Below are 25,007 nucleotides of genomic sequence, written 5' to 3' on the forward strand. Positions count from 1 at the left end.
TTTATTTATTTGCTCTTTCCTGGCTTCATTTTAAGCCCATATTCATTTTAAGTCCATACCCTTGTTTTTGGTTTTGGTTTTTTGTTTTTGTTTTTTTTGTTTGTTTTGGGTCTTTTCTTCTCTCCCTCTCAAAGTTCTCACATACTTTTTCATTTATTCTTATCTGTGTGAGCCATCTTACATCCCTTTTTGAATACAGTGGGTTATAAATAAACAAAAACTCTTACATCAGTTATATATCTCAGAATATCAAGCATTGTGCAATCAAGTTACTTCTCTTAGTAAATTTTGTAGACTAAGTTGGACTTTGTGCCTCTTCGTAACAATATCTTAGTTCCTTGGTTATCATTCAGTCATTTGTTGTTTAAAAAATTTATTGAGCACTTACTTTTTAATAGTTTGAGAATACAGTGCTTAGTACATACAGTACACCTCTGGATTTAGTCTTCTCTGAGGGGAAATAAAGTTCAGAGCTGTGTGAGGCACACTGATGATTTAATAATAGCTCTGGGAAGTGAAAAAAGAAAAAAGCTCCCCCAATGAATGTATACATTGGTTATAAGATGTATTCTGGTTTTAAGTATGCCCAGCCCGTGTGGCTCAGTGTTTTGAGAGTGGACCCATGAACCAACAGGTCAACTCAATTCCTGGTCAGGGTACATTGATAGGTCGCGGGCTCAATCCCCAGTAGTGGGCGTGCAGGAGGCAACCGATTGATGTTTCTACCTCTGTCCTTCTCCCTTACTCGCTCTAAAATCAATGAAAACATTTTTTAAAGAGTCCAATTGTCCACAGACATTTTTTTAAAAAGAACCTTAGTGTATGGAGGAAAATAAAAGGCAAAGGAAATGTGGCAACACAACCTTTTATTAATCGTACCAGATTCTAGGGCAATATCTAACATATATGTTATGTTGTATGTATACAACTCTATGAGTTGGAAATTTTTTCCCAATTTTATAAATATAGGCTTAATTGAGACTTAAAGAGGTTAAATAATAAATAGTAGATAAATTGAACACAACTAGGCTGTAAATTATTTATGTAGCAGCCTTCATAGTGGGGCATTCAGGGAACAAAATAGGAAAATTAACTTAAGAATTGAGGTATGAAAATCTGTTTACTGCCAAGGCCATTGGAGTATGTATACCCAGCAGTCTTCATCTAAGCTGGATTTATCCCAAAATGCCCATTCCCACCGGCTCCTCCATTTTGACTAAGAAGCAGGCAGAGAGCTCTGTCCTGGCCAGACTTGGCATCTATGCTCCTCCCACCCCTCCGACCCAGAATGCCCTGTGCTTCTGAAAGAGGCGCTCTGAGAGGTTGAAAGTCCTCCTGCTTCTCTCCTCCTCTCCCTCCTTTTCCTTGCATCATGGAAGCTAACACCCACAGAGCATTTAAGAGCCAGTTGCTATTCCCAGCACTTTACTTGTAAAAGCTCATTTAATTATCTCAACAGCTCCTTGAAGAGAAGATGTTATTATCCCTGTGATAAGAAACTTAAGAGAGGTTGAGCAATTTACACCAATTAGGACCCTGAGGGAGAGAGAAGTCCGACATAGTCTTCTAGATACACCCTCTGCTGGGGATTGCCTCTCAGGGAAAGCCCAGTGCTGGAATTGAAAGTTAATTGTGTGGGTTGTGGCATTTGGAGCCAACTCATTAATTTCTCTGAGCCTCAATTTCCCCATCTGTAAAGTAGGAATAATAATATCTATGAGAATTCAATACGATTACATGTCTAAGGCCCTAGAAAATAGAAGTCCCTTAATATATTTATTTCTCTTTTCTCCAATGATTCTTCAAGACAGGTTCAAATCCCACCTCCTTCTCAAGCCTTTCTGAATCACTGATACCCAGAATTATTTACACAACAGAATTTAAAGTAATTTCTCCATTGTTCTCAAAAAGAAAACCTACTATTATTTTTGCCAAATATAAAATTTTAGGGAGATAGAGAAAATAGTCATGTCTACTTATTTAATTATTTACTTAATACTTAATTTGTCATTTTAGATAAACAAATATAAAAGTAAAACTACTCATTAATGTATAAATACTGCCTTTTCCATTTATATTTTTTTAAAGTTTTATTCAAATTATAACATGCAACTTGACATCAATGACTTCATCATGAAAGCCACATTTTGAATCATCAGTGGGTTTTTTTCAGAGAATATTTTCTTCACATCTGTCTATATTTTTGACACTATAACTTCCTGAATCCTTTTATGATTCTGTCACTGGGAATTTTATTACAAACCATGTTTCCACTTGCTTCATATAAGAAGTTGTTTTTTTCTCATTCACCCTAAATATGTAAATGAGTTATCTCCACCAGTTTTTGGTTTGTTGAATGATTTTTAAAATATATTTTTATTGATTTCAGAGAGGAAGAGAAAGGGATAGAGAGATAGAAACATCAATGATGAGAGAGAATCATTGATCAGCAGCCTTCTGCATGCCCCCTGCTGGGGAATGAGCCTGAAACCTGGGCATATGCCCTGACCAGGAATCAAACTGTGACCTCCTGGTTCATAGGTCGAACTACACTGGTCAGCGTTTGAATGATTTTTAGATGGATGCTTGCACTGTCCTGGCCAGCGTGGCTTAGTGGATATGTTATAGGCAGCAGGAACGGCACCAGGTGTCAGACCAGTGGGATCAGACCAAACCTGGGTTCAGCAACTTCGGTACTTGAGTTCTGGCTAAGGAAATAATTCAATCAAGACTCAAACTCACTAGAGAAAATCTTTTGAACAAGTAAAGAGAAAGTACCCTCGAAGAGAAATTTCAAGCTGACAGCTCAAAGAGTTGCCCTGGGGAGTGGGCTAGGATTCCTATTAAACCCTTGGAGGGGAGTTAACTGCTTTCTTCTTCAGACTGACCTATCAGGGCCTGTGCTGCTGCCTTCTGTTTTTGCATGGAAGTTAGATGGGGCTTTCCTCCAGCCCCTCTGTTCTCCTCTAAGGAGGATGGTCTACCACGTGACTAACCACATGCCAGAGGAGAGAAGGTCAGGAGAATCCCACCTGCATGACCAGAGGCATTCTAGGGTGGAGAGAAGTTCTAGGGTCAAGGTCTTGAATTGAGTATCTCCATTATTTACTCTACTGTGTTTATTTCATTGCTAAGTGTCTGGGATGTTCTGCCCTAGTGGCCTTTTATACCTGGCCCATTCTCCTTGCTTTGCTCATGTCTATCTAACTGCCTACTACAGATACAGCATGGACCCGCACACTGAAGGCTCTCGGATTTGATTCACAGTCAAGAGCACTTACCTGAGTTACAGGTTTGATTCCTGCCAGGTAGGAAAGCATGTGGGAGGCAACCAATCAATAATGTGTACATTCATGTTTCTCTCTCTCTCTCCTCTGTCTCTGTTCCCCTCCCTCTCACCTTTCCACACTCTCTGAAAAACAATGGGAAAAGTATCCTCCAGTTAGGATTAACGAGAGGGAGGGAGGGAGAGAGAGAGAGAGAAAGATTGCACTGTCAGTGGGCTTTGCATTGTGGATATTGAGAATATTTCCTTGTTACTATTTGTATACCATTACCTCTATTGGAGTACTCTGATCAGTCTGCCTTGCATTATGGGTACTTGGAATCTTTATTACTATTTTAATTTTCTGAAGTACCTATCATAAGGCCTTAGATAAATGTTTGTTTTATTGAATTGAAATACTTATATTCTAAGTTCTAAGAGTTGATTTGAAAGATTTTCCTCTTTAACTCTTTTTCACCACAAGGAAACAGCTTAGTAGAAGTCTTCTGTGAAGCAGACAAAGGAGCAGTATAAAATATTCCATCAATTGAATTATTGACTAAAATTTGGTGGTATTCTGGAATTAATTTATTTTAAAATACAAGTTTTTCAGAAAGTATTAAGTGATATTCAGAAAAAAAAGTGAACTTAAGTTTTCCTATAAAACTAATATTTCAGAAACTCAGGCACTAGAGATTAGAATATTTCATTGATGTTGAAACACATATTTTTAGACTTTACTTCTTCTGAAATGGGGATTTATCTTAAAGAGAATTGCTGTTGTCCAGGCAGCAGTCCTGACATAGTTGTGATTGTCTTACGTGCTCATGAACTTGGTCACAGATGTTGACCAAGTCACTTCACTTGATCACTTCACTTTACTTGCATTGACAGTGATGCATGTTGAATTTAATTATCATTTGAAATGTCCTCAAAATTGTTATACTAGGTTTTTGAAGAAAGGCAAGGAAACAGAACAATATGATATTTGGTAAAAAAAAAAAAAAAAAAAAATCTATGTCTAAATAATTCTCAAAGCATTTTCATTAATATATAATAAAAATTCTAAGTGAATAGTGTTATGACACAGTTTAGGCCACAGTGGTATTTTTTTCTCATAGTTTGGAATATGTTCATGTATCTGAAATTTGATTGCATTTTAGCATTGTTGATATCCAGTAGTTTCTACCACTGCTAATATAAAAAACTAATCTTGTTTTTCTATGATTTAAGGCAAAATAATTTTAAGAGAAAGCTTAACTATTGCCCAATGGTTTTATAGATGAAATATATCAACTGAGTGTAAAATCATTGCCTCCACTTTTTGTGTCCACTTTTCTCAGATATTTCCAAAATTGAGTTTACCAAACACATCACAAAATTCTATTTATTTGTGTTGTACTTGAAAATACTGTTCAGCTCTTTCTTTTTCTCCTTTTTGCTAAAAATTCTGCCCTTATAATGTAATATACCTAAAAACTCTTCTGACATTAAGAAAATAAAGAGGTAGAGATTTAGAGAAGCAGAAGATAGAGAAGTTGGAATGCAAAAACAACAGCTAGAAATAGATCTCCTGCAAAGCAATTAAATTCGACTTTTAAAAAACTAATTTGAAAAGCACAGACTAATATCTATGTTAAAGGTAAATAAAGAATAACAAAGGATTGATGAAACCCCATACCACAAAACAACTGCCATAAAAGCAGAGGTCACCAACTAGCTGCCCCTGGGCAGTATGAAGTACAAGTATCTTTCAAACCACATAGAGTTTAGCAATTTTTTAATTACTTTTCTCAATTTAGAAGATTTTATACTAAAACTAGAGGCCTGGTGCACAAATTTGTGAATGGGTGGGGTCCTGATGGCGGTGGGGGGAGCTGGGACACAATTAGCCCTCCAGGCAGGCTGTCAAATGCCCTTACCAGCCAGGGATCCAGATCTATCCTGCTGACATTCACACTGGTTGTCATAGCTAACTGGCGGCCACTTTTATATTGTTTCTTCCTTGCGGAGAATCTAGGGAAGGGAAGCGACCATGGTGCCTGAGGCCAACTTTTAGGAGGCCGGTGGTGCTAGTCTTTTGGTGCCTGGCCCATTCTCTGGAGATTGGACCTGCAGGACTACTGAGGAAGTGAGTGGCTGTCACTAGGCTGGAGGGCCACCGGGACAGGTTGGTCAGCTGAGCGGTGCTCCCACTGTGGGAGCACACTGACCACCAGGGGCAGCTCCTGCATTGAGCATCTGCTCCCTGCTGGTCAGCATGTATCATAGCGACAGGTCGTTCTGGTCATTCTGGTCATTTGGTTAGTAGATGGCTTAGGCTTTTATATATATAGATATGGATTTTCAGCTTCTCTTGAAAAAATCAATATCTGACAGCACTAACATCACATTCTCACAAAGCAAGTTTGAAGGGATTGGAAAACTGGCTGCCCTTTTTAGACAAGATGTACACTTTCATGTACACTTTCAAGTTTGCCATAGTTGCTACTCACCCTATTCTCCTTGAGGTTATGCCTTAGGAGCTGTGGAGGTTGCAACTATGGGACGTTACCTGAAAACATGCTCCATGAAAGATAAACTATATGAGGGAATCTTGAAGCAAGGATATGGACTTGTGAAATGGAACTTACACAGCCCAGATCAAAAATTAATATACAAATATTAAGGATTTTTTCTCAGCAGAAGTAGTGGCAGTGTGATCATCACAATAGCTAGTATCTATTGAGTTCTTAAAATAAGGCAAGCCCAGCTGGTACACTCAGTGGTTGAGCCTTGACCTATGAACAAGGAAGTCATGGTTCAATTCCTGGTCGGGGCACATGTCTGGGTTGTGGGCTCCTCAGTAGGAGCCATGTAGGAGGCAATCAATGATTCTCTCTCATCATTGATGTTTCTATCTCTCTCCCCACAGACAGCAAACAGTGGTGGCAGCGGTGGGGGCTGGAGCCACCACCCAGCTCCCAGGTGCTGAAGGAGAAAGGGCAAATAGCAATATTAAAATATTTATTTTAATTATTTTCCTTTCAATGTGCACAAATCCATGCACCAAGCCACTAGTATAATAATCACGCAGATATATGTATGACATGTACATATAATGTATAGTAGAGTACAGGCATACCTCAGAGATACTGCAAATTCTGCTTCAGACCACCGTAATAAAGTAAGTGTCAAAATAAAGAGAGTTGTACTCTTTTTGTTGGTGGAGGATCTTGCCTTTTATTGGTAAAAAGCAAAATGCCTATAATGTGCATAAAATGAAGCACACAAAAATGAGGTATGCCTGAATACTATATGTATAAAGTTCATATACATTGACACATATATTACATACAGAATATAATATTTATATATATGCAAATGTATCTATATATTTCATGTGCATAGAACATATGCATGCATGGTTATGTTTAAACTATTTGAATTTGCTGATATTAACTTCAAAAATGGTTATTGTGTAGGGTTCAAATTTATACAATTTAATTTGGAATAGAGAAAATGTTTTCCCCCTACTCCCAATCTTTACTTCATGTAGAAGGATTTTCTAACACCCCCCCTCCCTCTCTCTTTGCCCGTCTCCACTCCCACCCACCACCACCACACACACACACTCACTGTCCTGTGTGATATTGTGGTAACTTGTTTATTTAGTGCATTTGGAAGGAGAAACTGGCCCATGAGCCCTGCTCTTTCATTCCCTCATTCTTGCAACACACATGTTCTGTGTTGCTCTTCCGAGCTGTAAACCTATGGGAAGCTTAAATCTATCCATGGCTTACATAGCCTGACATAGGTAATAAAAGTAATAATTCCTTCTTCATCTGCTTGATTCCTATCTTTCCATTCATTTCAAACAAGGTACCTAACATTTGTTTTATTAGGAATGAACATGATTTTATGCCTGAGAATAATAGGGGAAGGAATGGTTTTTAATGGATAAATCAAAGGCGTCCTCTTTAAATAAGTGACAAGTGACGTTTAAACTGGGAAGGAAAGGCTGTTGGGAGTCAGCTGCATGTGCTGTGTGTGTATGGGGCGGGGGAGAAGGGGGTAGATAGAGATATATTCCAGGCAAAGAAGAGCATTTGTAAAGATCATTTGTTTTGGAGGAACTGAAAGAAAGTCTATCAGCTGGGTAGTGAATAGAATAGAACAAGATTAAGCTGGAGGGACAGACAGGTACATTATGTAAGGCCTTATAGGTCATGCTGAGGTTTGGGGATTTTATCAGAAGGGAATGGGAAGTCATCAAAGGGACTAAAGCAGAGAAGAACATAACTATTTTCTTACCTTATATGGTCTTCAAAAAAACTCTTGATGGAAGGCATTATTAGTAGTATGCCTATATATCAACTGAATAACTTAAGATGCAGAGAGGTTAAATTGCAAATGTTACTACTTGATGGAACATATATATGATGCCAGGGACCATCCTTTTAATCACTCTCTGTTGTACCTATCCGAAAGATTCTACAGTCTAATCAGTAAAAATTTCAGGGCATATGCATTTGTAGATTATGACTTACAAATAATAGATATAACTAACTCACCATTTTTCGAGTGATTTATAAAAATTATTTGGTATATGTCATTTGATACCTCTATGTTTAGGAAATAAAATGGACAACAGAGTCAATTCATTCCAGTTTCTACTGTAGAATTCCAATATCAGGGGAAATTTAACTTTTTAACTGTGAAGTACCTCTTTTTTGTTATGTAAACAAATTCAATAATTTTTCCCTGAAGCAGGTAATTAAGAAGGGGAATAGAAGATAAGAATATCCCAGCACTTGATGAAAAAGTTTTAGTAGATTTTGAGAATGAAGATACTAACCAAGTTAATCTCTCTGTATCTAAGAATGCCAGAAATGGACACATGATTTAAAAGTTCAGTCTTCATTGACTTCAGGTCGTTTGTACATTGTACTAGTAACTTCTATACCATCAATGTCTGTTCTTACTTTAGAGAAAAACAAAGTTCCATATAGCCTGTTTCTGTCTGGAAAGATAGTATTCTCCATTTTTTAAAAACACGTTTTTAGAAAAGATATCCATCTGCCATTTGATCATTTCCTATGTGTAAAATATGACATACCACCTCAGTAACGCTGCACAGCAGGTGCACAGCCCTTCAAAGACCCAACTCTCAAGTTTGCATTTCCTTCGCTCCACATGGCTTCTGAAGCATCCTGTGTAATGGTTTGATATTTTTTCCTGTGGAAACTCTTACCCACAATACTTCACCTTCAATCTGGGTTAGCAATCTGAATACATGGTGTCTGCTTGTACATTTTGCCAGCGTATTAAGGAGACCGTGGCAGTCATGCTTGACTGAACTTTCCTTTCTCTCACTTGTAAAGGAACTGCTGCTCGTGCATTCATTCAGCCATGCATGCTTGGCGTTTTCATTACAGTTACTAGGCCACTAAAATAGGAGGGTGTTTTTTTTTCTCTTCTTCATTTATTTCCAAAAAGGAAAGAAAACAGCACTGAAATCTCTCACTTTTCTTTATGCTCTGGGTGTGGGCAATTTTTACTAAAGCGGTAATAATAATAAAAAAACATGCACCAATTTAACTCATGAGACTATCTTTATAAAGTGCAGAGTGCACTTTCAAATAAGAAGCAAGACATTCATACGATCATTAGATTGGTAAATGCCTTATTCAGCCAGCTGGGACATATGTAATACTGTCAACATAAAGAAAAATAAAGCCATAATGGTCACAGAGATATAAATTACAGCACAGGGAATATAGTTAATAATATTGTAATAACTATATATGGGCCAGGTGGGTATTTGCAAGAGCAGGGGACCTCTCTGTAAACCACTATGCTGTACATCTGCAACTAATACAGAATCATATTGAATGCAAACTATAATTGAAAAAAAAATTTAATAGCAAAAACAAAACCCACTAACTCAAAAAGATATCTGCACCCGGTTTCATTGGCCAAGACGTGGAAAGAACCTAAGTATCTGCCAATAAATAAATGGATAAAGAAAATAAATAAAAAAGAACTTTAGTCTTTCTTCCATTGTTCCTTCCAAACTATGCTTTTGAACTTAACTCTTCCCCTGCCCCTGAATGAAATATAGGGTGGGTCCCTTAGATTTTCTGTTCTGTGTCAATGACAAGAAACATCTAAATTATATGGCAAAAATGTCCAGAATGATTTAGCAAGACAGTCTAAATCCAGTACAGTCCATTCAATAGATAATGTGCTGTCCTCAGTCACCAACCCCTTTCCTACAAGCCTGCTTCAGGTCAGGAAGCCTTCCTGGGGGTAGTGAGTGGAATCTGAGAGCTAAACTTTCTTCTCTCACCTACTCACCTCGTCCCTCATTCACTACATCAGATCCCTCCCTCAAGGGTGTGTTCAGTGGGAAATGGAGATTGAGAGGAAGGGTAGTCTCTTAAGTAGTGCATGCAGCTGTAAGTTTCTAGCTTTTTCTCTCCTAGTTCTCCCCAACTCTGTCTCCACTATCCCCCAAAAAACCACTGTTGGAGTCTACCTGTTGACTGAGATGCTCCTGAGATGCTTCGAATACTTCCTTTCAGCCAGTTTTTGGCGCCCCTCCTCAGCCCCCTTTTGGGTGTATTAAGTTGCTTTCTTTCAACAAATTGCGTGCCTACCCCAACTTCTCAAGTACACTCCACAGCCTTCACCAAGGTTCAAGATACACTGCCGTCATTAGTGCAGACGTACTAACTGTTGTCTACCTTCTTCACAGCTGCCCCTCACGCTGCTTTACATACTACATCTAACATGACTAATATATTGAATAACAGCCTAGGACAGCGGTTATCAACCTGTGGGTCGCGACCCCTTTGGCGGTCGAACGACCCTTTCACAGGGGTCGCCTAAGACCATCCTGCATATCAGATATTTACATTACGATTCATAACAGTAGCAAAATTACAGTTATGAAGTAGCAACGAAAATAATTTTATGGTTGGGTCACAACATGAGGAACTGCATTTAAAGGGCCAGAAGGTTGAGAACCACTGGCCTAGGGCTAAGTATATTATTTGGTAGACACAGATTATAAAAAGAATGTGTCACTACATCCACCAAGCTGGAGCCTTTCATATTTGTAGGAGTGCTGCATGTGTGGGTGGTCGTATTTATTAAATGCTTGTTACTAATATACAAGCTCAGCACATAAACTATCTCCCTCCATCCCCAAGCAACTCTATTAATTAGATTCTGTTATTAGTCTCACTTAATAGATGAGGATACTTAGAGGTTTAAGAGTTTAAGTAACTTGCCCAAGGCCACACACCTTGTAAATGGTATACAGTATCTGGAATTCAAGCTTAGTACCACTGTCAGAGGTATAGGCCGACTTCACCATAATTACAACATCAGGCCACCTCTCCTTTAACCGAAGTATTATTAGTATAAGTAGTGACTGCAGTTAGGCTACTTAAATGGATTCTTGCATCCTTAGCCAAAGGTTTATCCAGATAACAAACTGTAATGCAGCTTTCATCTCTGTGTTATTGATAAAAATCTTTCATTGAGCAAGGCGTGTCCCAGGCATAGGCCTGTACAAGACTGTAATCTTCCTATTAAACAATACAAAACAATAACAGGACCCAAGTCTGCAGAGTCATCCATCCACTCCCTCAAATATCATCTAGTATATTGTATCAAGAGTACAATCAACAATGTTCTGATTCAACTTTCTTCTTATAGTTAATGAAATTTATAGTTTATTTAGTTATGATTTCTAGGAGGCTAGCTATTCATTTTGAATTTTAGCTTACAGGTTCCTTGTGGCATCTTTGAGTACTGAAAATAATCTTATTACTTATAATCGTTTGTGAGGAAAAAAAATGGGTTCCATCAATAACATTAGCAGGTGGGTCATCCACAAGCCATATTGGTATCATTGTGAGTTCAGAGCAGATGGATTTGCTTAATAGACAAGACAGCACTTCAAAGTCTTGAAGAAAAAAAAAAGTTCTTGGCTAGTAGGCCAACAGGGCACTCAGTGGCAAGAATCAAGGAAGAAGAGAAAGCCGAGATTCAGGCCTGAGGATAGGCCTGGGGATGGTCATTATTTTAATACATAGTGTGTAAAGGGGTTTAAGGAAGAAGGGACAGATCCAATAAAGCATTTGACTAACAGTTGAACCTGATGGGACGGTTATGCCAACAAAGAATCCATATGACCATTCAGCTCTCCAATGGCCATGCTTAAGCCAACCATAAAATTAGCATTTCAAAAATAGGCTTTCATATTAGGTCCACATAATGCTTTATAAAAAGCAAACACTACTTGATCAAGTAAGTTCTGAAAAATTCTTCAATTAATACTCTCTCCTAGAGATTTATGGAATATTTATCATATTAAAGTTTTCACAGGAGTCCTGCAGAAAAACACACACACACATACCAATAATATGTTGAAGCTTGTTTAATTTAGCATCCCCTAGATTTATTTGATAAGGAAATAATCTTTTTGTGCAACACATTTAGTTTATTGAACCACACTTTCAGAAGAGCTGATCCAGCATAATTGGGGAACCCCAGATCCTAAAAATCAGTCCTTCAAAGAAGATGAATAACTATAGCTTCTTACAACAAGGCTATTGAGAATGTTTTGATGGGCATGGTTTAAGGACATAATCTTTAAAATGTTGCCAGCATGCAGTATTCTGATCAAATTTCATAGACATCAAGCTGGATATAGGACTGGCAAACTCCAATGAGAATTATAGAACCTCAGCGATATGAGCAGCAATAGATCAGTCCACCTCTTCATGGAAAAGTGAAAGAAGATGCCTCTCTGGGTAAAGGTAAGATTTTACTTAAAAATAAGTCCTAAATATAATCCAACCCATAGCATAAAAATAATAAATATCATAAAGTTCCATATCATAGAAAAATTTAACCTAGAAAATTTGTGAATTTATGATTTAAAAAAAATTGTGATCTAAACCCTAAAAGATCTTACTAAAGTATCCTTACAATAAATAACTAGTTTAACTAGCTTGGTTACATGATTTCCAAAGAAACTATTGAATTGTTATTTGCCAAAAATCCTTTTTAATAAAGAGGGAATATGCTAATTGACCATCATGCCCTCACAGGATGGCAGTGCCCACCGCCAATAAAGAGGGAATATGTTAATTGACTGCCATGCCCTCAAAGATGAAGGTACCCACAGCCACAAGATGGCGGCGCCCAGTCCCCTCAGCCCCGCTGGGGTGGCAGGTGTGCAGCACAGCCAGGCCCGCCCTCAGGCGGGTCCAGCTGCTCCGCATGCCTGCCTCCGGAGTCCCCTAGTCCCCTCAGTTCCCCAGCCACCCAGGGCTTGCCCGAGGTGCAGGAAAGCCTTGGATGGCAGCTGCCCAGCCACCTAGGGCCACCCGAGGCTCAGGTAACGAGGGCTGGCCGAGGCTTGCGCTGCCCGCAGTGGCAGCAGTAGAGGTGTGATGGGGGCGTCACCTTCCCCTGATCGCTGGGTCGCCTCCCACCCCTGAGGGCTCCTGGACTGTGAGAGGGAGAAGGCCAGGCTGAGGGATCCCCGCCTCCAGTGCATGAATTTTCATGCAATGGGCCTCTAGTACATCCATATAACTAAATGGGTTGGCAAACTGCTTTAATAATAATGATAGCTAATATTTTTGAAGGCTTATTTTGTGGCAAGTACCAATGTGAACAATTCCATTACCTAACTATGTTAATCCTCATAGCAACCCACAATTTTTAGAAAGAAAGGGCATTTGAGGATGAGGCTTTAACTACTTTGCTCAAATTCATACTGGTAATAAATGGTTGAGCCAGAATTACCCACTCTATTCAAGAACTTATTATAGGATTTTAATGTATTGCAGTTTTTATGAGTCAGGATACCTGTTTAGATGTTGGAACAAAGGCAAAAATAAAAGTCAACCTAAATAAGATAGAAGTTTATTCCTCTCTTAACTCATGTAAAAGTAGTTCAGAAATGGGTTAAGCTCTTTACGTCTTTATCAACATGTGGTGCATATCTCATGGACAAAGATGGCTACTGTAGCTCTCACCATCACACCCACATCCAAGCTAGTGGGAAAAGGGAAAGGAAGAAGAAGAAAGGGCACAATATATTCTTTTATAGTCCATATCTGAAGTTGCCATTTCATTTACCCATATCTTATGGGCTAGAACTTAAACAAATGGCTACACCTAGCTTTATGGGTGGCTGAGAAATGAAATCGTTATCCTGTGCAATCATATGCTCAGTTAAAATCCCAGGGTTCTAGTATGAAAAGAATGAGGGACGAATGTCCTTTAAGGAAAACTAGCAGTTTTGTATCTGAGTCATGGCTACAGGCTAGTTAGAGATTCCTACCAAAAATAGTGTTTTAGCTTTAGAATGTTTATATTAGCTAATTTTTTTTTCTGCTAGAAATTGAATACTGGGGCTATTTGGCTGGAATGGTATGTGAAGTCTGAGTCAACAAAAGTTTCTTTTTTCATAAGGATGGGAATATATTGATCTTTCTAATGGAAGATACAACTAACTCTCCAAAATTATTATAAAGTCATTGGAAATCATTGATAAACCTAAAGATAAAAAACACATGCTGTGCCTGGCCAGCGTGGCTCAGTAGTTGAGCATCGGCCTCTGAACCAGGAGGTCAGTTTGATTCCCAGTCAGGGCACATGCCCAGGTTGTGAGCTGAATCCCCATTGGGGGGTGTGCAGTTGGCAGCCAATTGGTGACTCTCACCATTGATGTTTCTTTTCTCTCTCCTACCTTCCTCTCTGAAATCAATAAAAATACATTTAAAAAAAATACTTGCTGTGTCTCTGTGATGCTGTTAAGATGTAGATTGAATAAAAGCATAAAGGACCAACATCGAGCTAATGCAGTTGAGTCCATGAATGATACATGTCCACAAAGGTCAAGGATTCATCACTAAAGCTATTAACAGTCTCATTTATTTCTACTGGATTAAATGGATCATAAATAAGAAAACTAAACATGAATAGGTATTACTCACCAATTAAAAGTCACATCATAGGCAGTAAAGAATATTTATCCTAATTAAATACACTGTGAAAACCATTGAGCTATCTATGAGATTAACTTGGAGAACACAAGAGAGAAAAATCTACAAGAGAGCAATCTATTCCAAAATCCATCAGGACAGAACACATCAAACAATTCTATAGAAATGTCTTTTGGGACCCATTTTCCTCTGGAAAACAATATGAAAAATCTATGGAATCACACAGAAATTATTGAAAATATCACAAGTAAATGACCCAATGTTTGAGAATTATTTTTCACATTTTGCTAGTTTTAACTAATAAACACTAATATATAGTGTTATCACAATGACAGAAATAAGTCTGGTTTTAATGGCTTCCACTATATAGACTTCTGACTTCTTTTAAATTTCTGTATTTTCATTTCCCTTTCTTTTCTTTTTTATGTTTTCAAATATTTGCCTAAGTATTGACTTTTATTGAGAAGAGTACTACAAATATCTACACCTCACTTTTGTTAGTATTTTATAGCTTTCATATGAAAATTTCATTTACTTCTTGAAACTAATGCATATTAATTCAAGGTATTATGTGTTACTAGAGATCTCTAAAGTTCAATACATTCTTTAATTTTCTCTTGTTTAACTAGTGAAATTCCAGGTTCTGATTTATGATCTTTTTAATTTATTGGAGTTTTTCTTGTACTCTGGAGCCTCCAAAGCACTAAGTGTAACTACCACATCTTTTCCAATAACTTCTTTGAACCCTCAAATACAATTTCAAGGAAAGTAAGCTTTGAGTCTCCTAGAAGATCATGTACACACATTAATATTCTTCAACAAATGAAGGAATTTATTCTTTATTCAATGTTATAAAACTTGGGAGAAATTTATATATTGAATCCTAAGAATCATGGGCCATGTAAATATTTTTTTACATTTATAGTGATGGTCTCAGCTTGAAACTTGGGCATTTTTATGTTCAGATTTAGATCAATCTGGGCACACCTGGAGGTCCTATGCTAGCAGCCTTGAAAATATATTTATAGCAGAAGACTCCTTTGTTCAAATGAAATCTTCAAAGGCAATGAAAATAAAACAGATGAAATTGATGATAACCTGGTTGAATCAGGGCAGGCATGGGGGTGGGATCTCTTCACCTCTGTGGGATCGTGGGTAACTCTAAGTACTTCATTCTATCAGTGACACAGGTTGCCCTGCAGCTCCGCCCTGTGACTTAGACCTCTGCCCTGGAGTAGGACTGGCAATAAAATAAGTCTAAAAGCGAAAGCTGTTGCCTCCTTGTCTGAAAGATACTGAGCACCTAGCACAAAATTCATATGCAAAGTACCTCAAAGAAAGCAGCTCTGGAAAGTAGAGGTTATATCATGATGGATTTTTTTTGGAGCAAGAAGAGGGCACAGTAGGTTGAGCAGCAGAATGAAGAGCAGGTCTGTATCTGGACTTGCAGGCAAGATCTCACCTTTGATGCCTATTAGCAGAACCTGGGTTTTATAGCTTTCAAGGCCTTGGCAACAGATGTCACGAGGAATCAGGAAGAAAAAAACTGCAGATGCCCCCTGGTAGCTGATAGGATGTTTCTTGAAGCCATGTAAGACATACCTTAGAATCAGTCATCAATAATTGAAGGAAGAAGGAGGCAGGGAAGATCTCAATACCCCCTTTTTTATTATAAGTCATATAACAGTGAGAATATCAAACCAGGTTTTTCAGGAAAACAGATTTCATATTGAGTGTTTCCACAAAGAGGATTTTAATATATGAAATGGTGACCCAGTTATGGAAGGCCCTGAGAGAATAAAGGGAACACTGGAATAAACCCAGAGCTAAAAAGAATAAACAATGACTTCCCCAAGGGCTGTGCGAACAAAATAGAAAAATGGAATTTACTGGAGTAGCAACTTAGAGGAGGGGCCTACAGAGCTGAGGCTCAGACTTTTGATCGGGGTCCCACCTGGCTGGTGCTGGTTTCTCTAAGGCATCTGGTGAGAGTTGTTCTGGAAATGCCAAAAGGAGTGGGAACAATCACTCTGGGGTTAATTGCATTGCTAGGCAGAACTGAGAGGAAAAAGAAACAAGACCGAGAAGGAAGGTCATTTCTGCTCTTCCTCCCCCTTATAAACGCCTCCAGTGACTCCCACAGGCAGAACCAGATAAGATGTCTGCTGGCAGAGCTGTATCATGCAGAAGCTTATAGAAAAAGAGACTGGGGGCTGAGGCACAGTAGATACACAGAGCAAACACAGGAAAGACCTGTATGGTGTGACTGCTATTTTGGCCCTACTAGATGCCTGGTGCACAAAATTTGTGCAAGGGGGCTCGGCTCTTGCAGCCCTGGCTTTGTCTGGAAGGTCGTCCAGAAGGACGTCGAGAAGGTTGTTCAGCTGTTCAGTCTAATTAGCATATTAGCTCTTTATTATATAGGATTTTTTTCCTCCCAGGTTGGTGTGATACTGTATTGCTCAATATTTAAAGTTGAAAACCAGAAGAGCCTGGCCAGCATGGCTCAGTGGTTGAGTGTTGACCTATGAACCAGGAGGTCACAGTTCAATTTCCAGTCTGGGCACATGCCTGGGTTTCCGTCTTGATCCTCAGTATGGGGTGTGCAGGAAGCAGCCGAACGACGATTCTCTCTCATCATTGATGTTTTCCATCTCTCTCTCCCTCTCCCTTCCTCTCTGAAATCAATAAAAATATAGTGGTAAGGGGAAAAAAAGCAGATGAAATATAAATGTCTTGAAATATTACTCTCATAAAAATGTTTGCTATAACATGAGAAAGCCATTGTTTTGAAAAGATATTTTTAACACTTATTTTTATATATTGACATAATAATATTAAATGACTCCATTCAGCATCCTGAAAGTATATTTTGCAGCCAATTTTAGGCACATTAGAAATTATTTAATATTAGAGGCTTGGCTGATAATGCCTGCTCTGAAAAGTTTCTTCACTAAAATGCTTTGCCCTGCTTTCTAGGACACAAAATTCTGGGTTCTCGGCCAGGTACATTTGAACTTATTTAATTTTTATTTGATGAAATTTTGGACGCATATCACACATTTTATAACAGTAGGATGAACTTTTGTACAGGAAAACTATAGTGAGGTACTTTAATGTTAATAATGTCCAGTCAAATTTTCTTCTTGCATATTTAGTATTTGAACAAAAATATTAAATACTAAATTGGATTGTGCTTACTTTAACCCAAAGTGCATATTATTGGACTTTAAAGCCTAACTGCACAGATCTCAATCCCTAAGCTAGGTCTAAATTGCCCATTCATTCAATAAATGTTTATTGCACTGTTATTCTAATCAGTCAGCTTCAGGCAGGGGAGGAGAGTCACCATCTGTTCTGGCAAAAGGGATTTATTATAGAAAGTAGACTTTGCAACTGTGGGAGGAGCCAGCAAAGTGAAAGTCTAAAAGGAAGAGTTTAGAGTAAGCATGTCAAACTCACAGGCTAACACGGGCCAAATAAGCAGGGCATGCGGCCAGCAGGCCATGAGTTTGACATGCTTGGTTTAGAGCAGTGGTTCTCAACCTTCCTAATGCCGAGACCCTTTAATACAGTTCCTCATGTTGTGGTGACCCCCGATTTCATTGTTACAAATTGAACATAATTAAAGCATAGTGATTAATCACAAAAACAATATGTAATTATGTATGTGTTTTCCGATGGTCTTAGGCGACCCCTGTGAAAGGGTCGTTCGACCCCCAAAGGGGTTGCGACCCGCAGGTTGAGAATCACTGCCCAAAGGGGTCGCTACCCACAGGTTGAGAACTCCTGGTTTAGAGGATCAGATATGTTAGCAAGCAGCTACTCTGAGATGCCCACTAAAGATGCCCATCCATTTACTAAATTAAGTATCATAAAAGGGGATCCCAAGTATAACTACAAAGAGCTGTTCTTTCTGTGAAGACCCACTCTCTGGGACCACGGCGAAGCACCCAAGGGTGTACATGATGCCTCTGTTGATCATCAGGGCCAGTAGGCTGGGAGAAGACCTACCAGCTGAGCAAAGGAGAACTAAGACATGCAGAACCCAGTGATCACCACTTCATCTGTCCATCATCTATTCTGGCTGCAAAACAACTTTCAGAGAGGAATGTCTGCCACGTTACTTCCAGTTGTCAAACTTTTTGCAAGTTCTTCTGACGAGCTCAATAGTAAAGAGACCATATAGGTGAGGGGATGCTGGGAAACAGTTCTCAGTTTAACCAAGATGACGTAATAGTCCATCACAGCCTGTCTGTGCAAAAACTAAGTAATCTTGTGTAAATGGGCATAATAATAATAATGGGGTAATTGTGAAGATGAAATGACATAATGCGTGTAAAGATTTCAAGTGTCTACAACATGGTTAACACTCAAAAATGGTTTTTATCATTATATATTAAATAGATTAACAAAAATGGAAAATACTCTGCTCAAGGTAAATTAAGAACATAATATGTACAAGGTAAATTAAAGTGGTTATAAGAATGTGTCTTGCCCTGGCCAGGTGGCTCAATTGCTAGGAGCATTATTCTGTACAACAAAAAGTTTTGGGTTCAATTCCCAGACAGGGCACATATCTAGGTTTCAGGTTCAATCCTTGGTCAGAGTGGAGCACGTACAGGAAGCAACCAATCGATGTTTCTCTCTCACACTGATGTTTATCTCTCTCTCCCTGCCTCTCTAAAAATAAATCTTTCCTTTTCACCCAAGTCAGGTGCTGGAACTGGAATATGAAACTGATTGCTCACAGATGTAGCTCTGCAGTGAAACCTCCTCACTGCAGCTAGTTCATCCTCAGTGTCCTAGATCAATAAAAACATGTGCTCAGGTGAGGATTAAAAAAAAAAAAAGAATGTGTCTCTGAGGTCTCTGACTGTCTGACTGCTGAGAGTGTAACTAACTAATGTCCCAGTTGCTAAGCTCTGGAACCCACCACCTCAATGTGCTAGGGCCACACCTTCCCATTGGCTGCTAGCAAGTCACTGGGCATGGCAGTGATACTAAGGCAGGTCAGCTTCTGGGAGACCTGGGATTCCTGTAGCAGTGGAGACTTTGGATTAAGACCTTCCAGATGACAATGCTGAATTTTTCTTAGAACAGCAAAGTCCATCTAAAATCTCTCCTTCTCTTTTCCCTTTTTCCTTCTTTCCCTCCTTCCTTCCTTCCTTCCTTCCTTCCTTCCTTCCTTCCTTCCTTCCTTCCTTCCTTTTTCTTTCTCTCTTCTTCACCCAAAGTCTCAAGCCTCTTCCAATTCCCTCCTCTATATAAAGAAGAGAGGGGAAGAAAGAAACCATTTTCTCTCTCATCGATATTTCTAACTCTCCAACCCATCTCCCGTTGTCTCTGTAAAAAATCAATAAAATATATTTTTAAAAAATAAATCTTTCCTTTTCACCCAAGTCAGGTGCTGGAACTGGAATATGGAACTGATTGCTCACAGATGTAGCTCTGCAGTGAAACCTCCTCTCTGCAGCTAGTTCATCCTCAGTGTCCTCAATCATAAAACAAGGAGGCAGGATGGGGGACCTAGGAATTATTTCCAGCTCTGGCATTGCATGTACCTTATAAACTTAAGCTTAATCAATTCCAACATTTAAATATCTAATTATCACAAAAGGACACAAACAGGAATGACAAAAAAGAGGTGGCATTGGCTAGAGGAAGTTTCCAAACACATCTGTTTACAAAGACACAGTCAGGAAATGGATTCTAGTGAAGCATTTCCTCTCAAATTAAAGTTGAATGTTATATCACATAATGAGCCTTTTGAAGTTTCCAGAATTCAAAATTCCACCCAGTGATCTGACCTCATGAAAATGGATCCTCAACCAGTCAAAAGAGCTAATTCATTATAGGGGGAAAAAACGATCCTAAAAATATCTACAATTTCTTAGTCATTATAGTAGTTTTGTGCAACTGTAACCAACTTAAACCATTTTTTTAATATATTTTATTGATTTTTTACAGAGAGGAAGGGAGAGAGATAGAGAGTTAGAAACATCGATGAGAGAAAAACATCGATCAGCTGCCTCCTGCACATCTCCTACTGGGGATGTGCCCGCAACCAAGGTACATGCCCTTGACCGGAATCGAACCTGGGACCTTTCAGTCCACAGGCCGATGCTCTATCCACTGAGCCAAACCGGTTTCGGCTCATTTTTTTTTTTTTTTTTTTTTAGTAAATAGTGAATAAAACGGACACAATATTTGATAACAATGGGGAATAGTCTTGGTAACTCTGTGAAATAGAGCAGTTTGCTTTGCTTCAAGCCTAACTGTTAATAATTACTCTACTCTAACAGTCAAGATAAACAAAACAATCAGATCTGAAAGCATTTGGTTTTAACTTTGTTGTGAAATATCAGATAATCTTTACACGCTGCAACATGTTGAGAACAGCTCTTTTACCTGTAGCATTAAAATAAATACCAAACAAAAATATATAATACATTCAGATTACATAGCATTTAGAGATTGTTTACTTAAGTCTGTCTGCACTAGGTGGCTAGCTAGCCTCTCCTGGTAGGCAAAACTACACTAACAGGGTCAGTCGCCCACTTTAATACCCAGCTCGATGAGGAATGGGACTTGTGTCCTGTGCTTAAAGGGCACCTGACACACAGTAGATGCCTAGCAAACAGTCGTAATGAATGAACATATTTGTAAGTTATCTCGATCAGTTTAGGTCTTAAAATTGAAATGATTACTGCTCACCAAAATGGACGGATTTCATTTCTTCACAACACATGGAACAAATTTTAGAATGTATGTGTAAATATGTATGTACATTCAGATGCCCCTTACACTTCTGGTATAGGACACAACTGTTTGAGGTGGTTGCTATTGTTTTCTTCTAAACATTGAACATGAACTCTCTACTTGTGGAAAATCCCTTGAGTCTGAGCTGACAAAGTGTTATAAGCTCAATTTTATCATGGTATTGAGGCTTTCCAAAGGATATATCTTTCAAAACCTCAAAGGAAACTATATTTTATGTAGCAGATGCAATCAGCTACAGCACAAAAACAGCACTTTCCTCAAGGCTCATAAGAGATCCAAAGGCTTTAACTCTCAATTTTCAGCTTACAGGGGCAGAAATAATTACCAGCTATTGCATATTGCATGCTTCCATTGGTTTGCTATTTTTGTGTCCCTGAACATCATTTGAGAGTAAACATGGGGGGGGGGGGATCATATTGGCAATTAACATAGAATAGTAGTAAAAATCCCAGGATATCCTAGAGAGGAAGCAGGTGTGAGTAAATTATTTCTTTTAGTGTTTCATATATTGTAGGTTAGGAAACACACACACACACACACACACACACAACAATGCTTAAATTTTCATTCAAACTCACATCCATGAAGTTTTCTCTGAGCCAACCAAATTTAAGTATCTATCAGCTTGAGAGAGTCAAGGATTGAGCACAAAAATGTCATTGGTAAAAAGTAAATTGGTATATAACCTAGAGGTCTTTTTTTTTGTTTTTTTTAAGTTCAAGATGCTGGCTGCTTTACAATTCTTGTCCCCACGGCAACAGGATGTGCTTGGTATAACTAGATGATGCAGCATCCCTGGGGATGGTTTCACCATTTAGCTCTCCTGGCTGCCACACTCATGGTTCACCTGCTGTTTTCTGCAAATCGGGGACTTTCCAACAGGTTTGAAGTTGCACTTGAGGATGTCTAAAGTTATTTATATTTAACATCTACCACTCCATTTGCCTGCCTGTGCTACTTGCTCTCTCTTCCCTTTACCTTTCTTGTCTAATCTACAGCACTCTCTCTTTAAAAACCCTGTTTAACACGTGGCTAATTGGCTCTTTTCATATAAACTTTTGGTTTCCTATGATCATTACTAAATTTAATGTTTAGTCACTCCAACTACATTTTTTAGCTCCACAAGGACCCAATACTACTTCTTTTATTCTATTTACATATTAGGACAGTGTTTAGCACACAATAAACCCAAACATACATTGCCTGGTCAGCAAATGTCTCACATCAGGGCCCCTGTCTCTGGAATTTGTATGTGCACGGGTCAGTTGTCCTCACTTTATCTGGCAGAGATTTGGTGATAAAAATTGGCCTTCAGTTGAGTAGGTTATTGCAGATGATGTGATCTTGTTGTTTGGCCTAGTCATGGTTCACAGGTGACATTGATTAAAGTTGTCCCCAAATGGCCCAACCAGCATGCCTCAGTGGTTGAGTGCCAACCTATGAACCAGGAGATCACGGTTCAATTCCTGGTCAGGGTACATGCCTGGGTTGTGGGATCAACCCCCAGTGGAAGGTGTGCAAGAGACAGCCAATCAATGATTCTCTCCCATCATTGATGCTTCTATCTCTCTCTCCCTCTCCTTTCCTCTCTGAAATCAATTAAAATATATTTTAAAGTTGTCTCCAAATGAGTTGCAATATCTATTATTGGCCCAATTCTCACAGCTATGCTGTAGGAAGGATATCACAGTTATCATGTTGAAAAAGCAGTGCATAGAGTCTGAAGCTGTATCCACATAGCAAAATTTCTCAAGAATTCACGGCCTTCTTATATTCTGATTCTTTGTTTATTTTGTATGATACAAAAGGGCATTGCCAGAGCTGCTGAATTAAGTAATGGCTGAAAATATCAAGCTTCAAGGTCATGCAAACACACTGCTATTTCCTTTTTTGTAAAAAAAGAAAAAGGACTTCAACTGTAAGAATCCTCAAAACACTTCTATATACTCACAAATAGCCATTCTGTGGATCACCTCTTCTTCTCAAAAGCATACAGAAAATGTTTTCTTGTTTTTTTAATTCCTAGCATGTCCTCTGCTGTCCATCCGTGAAGTACTCCACTTTCTGTGTTCTTAAGAATGTTGGCATTGTTTTCCACGCATTAAGTTTAGAGCTTGTGGAAATGAGAACAAACAAAGTACAAGAAAATATTTGAGAGCCGGGCACTTTAAAAAAATCTAGAATTCTTTAATGAGACTATTTTGAATACGTGAAAAATTCTTACTTAAAATCTTATAGCTTATCACACAAGGTAAACTCCTTACACTTCTGCTTATTAAATTAGTAATTATCAACTCTTTTACTACTGTAAGCTATCATTAAAATTTTGAAGCTTTAATGAATGAAATCATGGTTTTTAAGAGTTCCCAAACAGGAGTCAGTTCTTCCCATGGATGAATATATTATTTCTCTTGTACATTTGAAACAAGTGAAGTCCTCTGGTATTGAACATTCTGGCCTGTTTCTCCTTCTTAGGATATAAGGCATTGAGGGAATTAACTCCTTCAAAACACAAGTTAGCCACTTCCCATGCAGAGATGCAGACTAACTGTACCGTCCTGTGTACTCAAATGAATCCATAGGGCATCTTTACTGAAATGCAATTAAGTCATTCATCCCTAAGCACCTAGTTTTATTTTTCGGGAGTGATCTTAGACTTTTAGAAAAATACAAACCAGTTTAAGATTAAGGAGGGATTACAACCATGTATTTATAGCAAAAGGCGGTATGAGGGGTGGGGTGGGGAGGATAAATTGGACTCTACTATATAATCTAGTATTTTCTAACTTTCACCCTCACATGGACAAAATGGCTTAGAGCATTCACGATCTATTTGGATTTTTGCTTTTAAAACAAAACTAATGTTCTTAAGCAATAACAATAAACATATATAAAAGAAGTGTAGGCCTGATTTTCACATAGCTTTCGCAGTTCCTTTGTAGGTAGCAGTCAAGAGTTAAAAAGGATCCTCGTCTTAATACCACAGAGTATTTCTAACTTCAGCTTTAGCTTCCGTCTACTCACTAGACCTATTTAAATTTTCTAACCCGTTTAATGAGCTCCCAAAATAAACGTATATTATAGAGAAAAACCGAAGCACACTCACTCATTACAGAGAAATGACACAGAGAAGGGCATCTATGCAGTATGTGACCTAAATAACCCAAAGCTGGTTTAATTCAGTATGGGAACCAGGGATTACATTGGCACTGTTATCTGGGTCCACCAGCACTGTAACAGAATCTTTAAAAGGTGGCACATTCTTGGGTCACCTGTGCCCTAACAATAATTGAGTCCTTCATGAGAATAGAAATGAACTCATTCACATTCTCACTCTTATCACAAAGAGTTAAAAAAAAATCAAGTGAGGTTCCCTTACCATTTTATAGGTAATTCTGAATTAAGAAATGGACCAGTAAAAAAAATCATGCGTTTCTGATAGTGCTCAATATAACAGAAAGAGAAAAATGTTCCCAGTGATATCACTTCACTTGCAGGGTTAACACATAGGCTTAGCAGCACCTGGAAAGACATCACACAGAAGCTACGATTTTACCATTACAGATTCATAAAGAAATTCAAGTCATGTTGGTGAGGAAACTCACAGACCTGCCAAGACTCTGGTGCAAATGGGTTTATCCAAATGATTTTTGGCAAGTGACTCAAGATAGCAGGAGAGAAAGAACAACTTGGAAGATATGCTGAAAGGGAGAGATGGGTGGAAAACAAGGCCAGAAAGATGGCAGTGATCATTTCACAATGAAAATGCTTGCCTCGGGCCACCTTTGGCTGGTCCTCCCACCCATTCCCATTCACCGAGATCCTAGGATGGCCCTGAATGGGGTGATGAGAGCACTGAAGAGGGAAAGTAAAGCAAAAAACGAAGATGGCTAGTATTTTTTTTCTGATATTAAATATGGTTAATATCTGGTTAATAAGTAATT

This window comes from Myotis myotis, unplaced genomic scaffold (genome assembly GCF_014108235.1).
Source record: "Myotis myotis isolate mMyoMyo1 unplaced genomic scaffold, mMyoMyo1.p scaffold_m19_p_1, whole genome shotgun sequence".
In the NCBI taxonomy this organism is placed as follows: Eukaryota; Metazoa; Chordata; class Mammalia; order Chiroptera; family Vespertilionidae; genus Myotis; species Myotis myotis.